Source organism: Ornithorhynchus anatinus, chromosome 14, assembly GCF_004115215.2.
Source record: "Ornithorhynchus anatinus isolate Pmale09 chromosome 14, mOrnAna1.pri.v4, whole genome shotgun sequence".
Classification (NCBI taxonomy): Eukaryota; Metazoa; Chordata; class Mammalia; order Monotremata; family Ornithorhynchidae; genus Ornithorhynchus; species Ornithorhynchus anatinus.
The window spans coordinates 1532535-1538534 of record NC_041741.1 but is presented as its reverse complement, the minus strand read 5'-3'; positions in this window follow the sequence as shown (position 1 = coordinate 1538534).

The following is a 6000-nucleotide window of genomic DNA, read 5'->3' as shown; positions in this document are numbered from 1 at the left end:
AGCCGGGCTGAGCACAAACAGGACCACTTTGTTCCAAATTCTCGGCCTCTCTCTCCAGGAAGGACCGCGGTGGCGGGCAAGGCACTGGACTCCCAGGCCCACCCGCCGAGACGGTGCGAAGACCCCAGGTACCATCTGCTTCGAATTTCTGCCCCCCGTGAAGTGAGCTGGCCCAGCCCCAACCCCCGGCGCCTCCTCAGCCCACTGGATCCAGTGGCCGGACAGCCCCGTCCTGAGAGCCCCGGGGCGAGGCCAGAGACCTGGGCATTCCTTCATCCATTCATTCAGTTGTATTTATTGAGCGCTTACTGTTTGCTGAGCACTGTACTGAGCCCTGAGAGAGCGCAGTTTAACAATAAACAGACACGTCCCCCGCCCACAGAGAGCTCGTGGTCCCAGCCTCGGTTCGGTGTGTGGGTGCGTGAGGAGGGAAGAGGGTAGCGCGAAGCTGGTCGACCTCTGAGCCCCACAGACCAACACCGAGCTTGGAATTGCTGTGGGCCAGCCTAGTGAGAAACAGTGCGGCCTAATAGATAGAGCTGTGGACCTGGGAGTCAGAAAGACCTGGGTTCTAATCTCTCACCTCCGCCTCCTGTCTGCTGGGTGTCCTTGGACAAGTCACTTCACTCCTCTGGGACTCAGTTACTTCATCTGTGAAAAATGGGGATGAAGAATGTGAGCCTCACGTGGGACAGGGATTGTGTCCAACCTGATTATCTTACATCTATACTGGTGCTTAGTACAGTACCTGGCACATAGTAAGTGCTTAACGTTTACCATTAAAAAAAAAATGTGTCCTTTAGAGCAGATCCTCCTTGGAAGCAGGGGCCCTGCTCCCTACTATTATTTTTCGTCTAAGTGTCCAGTTAGGCATTCTCACAGGGCAGGTCACCCATACAGGGTGATACCCTCAGCGGGCACCTAGTACAGCACCCCGCCCACAGAGGACACCCGCTACAGGGCACAGACGGGGGCCCAGTAAATACTATTGGTGGACTGACTGAGGGATGGAAGGGTTGAGGAGTGAAAGGGCAGGAGAACAGGCCACGGGAGCAGGTCAGAGCCAAGGAATCAACAGAAAAGTGTGAGGGACTACAAGAAGACCTAGTGGAAGGCCCAGATAATAATTATGGCATTTGTTAAGCGCTTACTATGTGCCGAGCACTGTTCTAAGCACTGGGGTAGATACAGGGTAATCAGGTTGTCCCACGCGGGACACATACTTTTAATCCCCATTTTATAGATGAGGTAACTGAGGCACAGAGAAGTGAAGTGACTTGCCCAAGATCACAGAGCAGACGAGGGAAGGAGCCCATCGTTGGGCAGGGATTGTCTCTATCTGTTGCCGAATTGTCCATTCCAAGCGCTTAGTAGAGAGTGCTCAGCACATAGTAAGCGCTCAATAAATACTATTGAATGAACGAATGAATGAGCCGGGATTAGAACCCAAGTCCTCTGACTCCCAAGTCCGTGCTCTTTCCACTAAGCCACGCTGCGGCAGATCCCCTTCTGCATCCACTGGGAGGGATCCCAGAGCCCCTGACCTTCCTCCACTTCCAGAACGGGACAGCGGAGGTGGGTACAAGTCCAGCCCTCTGCTCACATCAAACAAAAACTCCTCACCACTGGCTTCAGAGCACTCAATCCCCTCGCCCCCTCCTACCTCGCCTCGCTTTCTCCTACTACAACCCAGCCGGCACGCTTTGCTCCGCTAGTGTTAACCTTCTCAACGTACCTCGATCTCGTCTATCTTGCTGCCGACCTCTCACCCGTGTCCTGCCTCTGGCCTGGTACGCCCTTCCTCCTCCAAACCGATGGAAAATGACTCTCCCCGCCTTCTCCTCCAAGAGGCCTTCCCTGACTAAGCCCTCTTTTCCTCTTCTCCCATTCCCTTCTGCTTTACCCTCACTTGGTCCCTTTATTCATCCCCCTCCCGGCCCCTTAGTACTTATGTCCGTAACCGCCATTTATTTATTTCTATTATTGCCTGTCTCCCTCTCCAGACCGTAAGCTGGCAGAGCGCCTGGCACATAGTTAAGAGCTTAACAAATACCATTATTATTATTATCATTAAGCTCGTTTCGGTTGGGTCTGTTTATTACATTTTACTCTCCCAAGTGCTTCATAGAGTGATCTGCACACAGTAAGCCCTCAATAAATGCGACTGGACGAAAGGGAGGGAGCTGCTTCAGCTGTATTGGTCGAAAGGTCCCGGATCGGCTTCCGCTGGCAAATGGGCCCAGGCGCGTGGGGGATCGCGGGTGCTCTGGGGACCCCTAGAACTGTCTGTTTCCTCTCTCTTTCACGGGAGGGTCCAAGAATCAGTCAATAAATCATATTTATTGAGCACTTAGAGTGTGCAGAGCACTGTACTAAGCTCTTGGGAGAGTCCGGTATAACAGAGTTGGTAGACACATTCTCTGCCCACAACGAGCTTCTGGTCTCGGGGGCTCCAGAGCTGGTTTTGACTGGATTGGATGACCAAGTCTACCATTTTCTGCTTGTCCATGGGGCCTAATGACAGAGAACATGGGATGGGAAGTCAGGACACTTGGCTTCCAGTCCCAGCTCTGCTACTGGTCTGCGGTGTGACCTTGGGCAGTCGCTTCGTTTCTCTGGGTCTCAGTTTCCTCCTCTGCAAAGTGAGGGTAAGGTACAGGCTCTCCCTCCCTCTCAGATTGGGAGCGTTTGGGGTAGGGTTGGTGCCCAGTGTGACTACCTCGTTTCAGCTCCAGGGCTCGGCACAGTGCCCGGCCCAGAGTGAGCATTTTTATCATCATGATTACTTTGATTTGACCAACCATATCCCATGTCGGACTGGACTGGCTTTAGAGGTGGGCTTTTTTTTTCAGCACAGAAAGGGTTTAGTCTTCAAGCATTCTTCAGACTCTTGAAGTTCCCTCAAATCAATCTCTCTCTCAAGCCTCCCTCGCTCCCTTCCTCCCCCTTACGCCTCCCCCACCCCCCGAAAAAGGAGTCTCCTCTCTCTGTTCTCTGGCGGGTTTGTCTTCCCTGTGCCGGGGAGAAAAATCAGCAGTGGGTCCACACATTTCGGGGGTTTGGGCTGTGCAAATATGTGAGTGTGTGTGAGCTGTGGTTTTTTCGGTTAACAACTCCTGCCCCTCTCCCGCTTCTGAGGCACACAGAGCCGCTGATTCATCCAGAAAACCCTCAGCTCTCCAGACACACTGCGGAATCAGCACGAGCCCAGCTTAACCCCAGCCTCCAAACAGTCAGCCATTCAGCCCTTCTCGTTCTCACTCTCCTTCCCGATCGTGACAGAACACATGTGTCCCGGCGGCTGCCGGTGCAGGGGGGAGGGGAGGAAGCCAGGGGGTTACGGGCTGGACGTCACCATCCGGGCACTGCAGGTCGGATATCACAGGCTGGACTTCTCAGGCCAGCCGAGCAAGGCCCAGGTACCGCGGTCCATGTTTTGGAGGTGGGACACCATGATCCAAACATAGTAATAATTATGGTACTTGTTAAGCACTTACTATGTGCCCAGCACTCCTCTAAGCGCTGCGAGAGATACAAGCTAATCAGGTTGGACACAGTTCCCGTCCCACGTGGGGCTCGCACTCTTAAACCCCATTTTACAGATGAGGTAACGGAGGCCCAGAGAAGTTAAGTCACTTGTCCGAGGTCACCCAGCAGGCTGGGTGTCGGAGGCCCGACGCCACGGGCCAGATGCAATCGATCAGTCAGTCGATCGTATTTACTGAGCGTTTACCGTTTGCATTATCTGGGCATTTCGGTCCGGGCTCCCAGACTGGGCGACGAAGCTTGAGCGTCATGGTCCGGGCATCACCATCCAGGGTGGCAGGCTGGACATCGCAGGCCGGGCGTCCCAGGCTAGGGAACGCCATGTCCTTCTCCAGCCAACAAAGCTGACGGGAAGAGAGGAGGGGAGGCAGGTTCACTGGTCTGAGAAGCAGAGTGGCCCAATGGACAGCGCACAGGCCTGGAAGTCGGAAGGACCTAGATTCTAATCCGGACTCCGCTCCGCCACTTGTCTCGGGCAAGTCACGTAACTTCTCTGTGCCCCAGTAACCTCATCCGTAACATGGGGATTAAGACTGCGAGCCCCGAGAGGGACAGGAAATGTGTCCAACCCGATTTTGCTTGTATCCGCCCCACACTTAGTACAGTGCCCGGCACATAGTAAGCGCTTACTAAATACCACGGTTATCGTTATCATAAGTATTATTAAATCCTTGTGCCACTTCCTGCTGTATCCTTGTCCATCCTCTTGGTCCCGCTCTTGGACAATCCTCTTGACTGTAAGCTCATTGTGGGCAGGGAATGTCTATGATATTGTTATATTGGACTCTCCCAAGTGCTTAGTACAGTGTCCTGCGCACAGCAAGCACTCAAAAAATGCCTTTGACTGTCAGTAATCTGGTCTATCTATGTGTCTCCCTTGTGAGACTGGAAGGCCCTGGACCTTTCCCATATCCATAAGTGGCCAGTAGGTGTTCAGTACAGCCATCGGGAGCCCCGTGGGTGGGTTGGACGCAGAGTAGCCGGGGCCGAGGAGCTGAAGGGTCTGTCCAGGGAGAGGTTTGGGCCGGCGGGCCGGCTGACCTGGTGGGATCCCCTGGCCAGTCAAGATGGCCGAGTCTCTTCAGTGGCCTGCTTGTCTCTCCCCCTCTGGAGCCCAACATCTACACTGTTCCTTTTATCTCTGCCTGGGGCCCGCAATAGATTGGAAACTCTTTGAAGGCAGGAACAGGGTCTTTTATTTTTACTGGACTGTCCCCAGTGCCCGGGGTAGTGCTCTGTACAGAATAGGGGATCTGACTCCACTGGAGGTTCGGTTCATTCATTCAATCATATTTATTAAGGGCTTACTGTTTGAAGAGCACTGTATTAATCGCTTAGGGGAGTACAATACTACAATAAACAGACAGTGTTCTGCCCTCAGCAGGGGTACAGTACAGTTCTCTGCCCCCAGCGGGGGTCAATGCAGTGCTCTGCCTCCCTTAGGAGCTCAGTGCAGTTCTCTGCCCCAGTTAGGGGTTCAGTACAGTGTTCTGTGCCCAGTTGGTCCCCCAGTAGGTGCCCAGCACAGTGCTCTACCCCCGGAGATACTCCACAGAACGCTGCCTAATGAATGAAATGGGATGAGTTTTCAATAAACGCTACCTAATGAATAAACAAGCCCAAATGGGATGAGTTTAAGATTCTCAAGGCGGCCAGATCCCGTCTCCAGCCCTCTGCTGAGACTCTTCCAGTCGGGCGGCCCAGCCCCCTGCAGGGGTTTGTTGTGCAAAGCCCTATTGATGTAAATGTCTCTGGGCCCAGCTGATAATGACTTTGGTCACGACAGGGTGGACCGATGACCTTTCTGTGGGAAAAGAAAGGGGAGGGGGCCTCACCCCTCCCCGAGGAAATCAAAGCTTAAGGTGCTTGGAAATTCCAGGGAACCCCCGGCCTTCTTTCATCTGGGCCCCCTCATCACGAGCTCCTAATGAGGACCCTGCCCCCCGCATTGTTCTGCTTTGAGCCTCCAGAAAGAGGGCACTTAGCACATGAAAGGTGACCCCGTTGTCCGCCTCCCCCAGCCGCCGACCGGGCTGATGGATGAGGTACAGAGGTCAAAAGTTCCACTTTGCCATCGAGAGCAGTGGGCGGCCGGGCCTAGCCGTTGTCCCAGCCCTGCCCCGTACCCACCTGGGTGCCCAGTGAGTGGGAAATGGTGCCTGGGTGTAGGTGGGGGGGAGGGGAGTGTGTGTATCGTACGTACTGAGCGCTTACTGTGGGCTACGCATGAGGGAGAGTAAGATAAAACAATAAACAGACACATTCCCTGCCCACAAGGACCTTACAGTCTAGAGGGGGAGACAGTAATATAAATCCATTAGAACGTAAGCCCGTCAGTGGGCAGGGATTGTCTCTATCTGTTACCGAATTGTACATTCCGAGAGCTTAGTACAGTGCTCTGCACATAGTAAGCGCTCAGTAAATACTACCGAATGAATAAATAAGTGCTGTGGA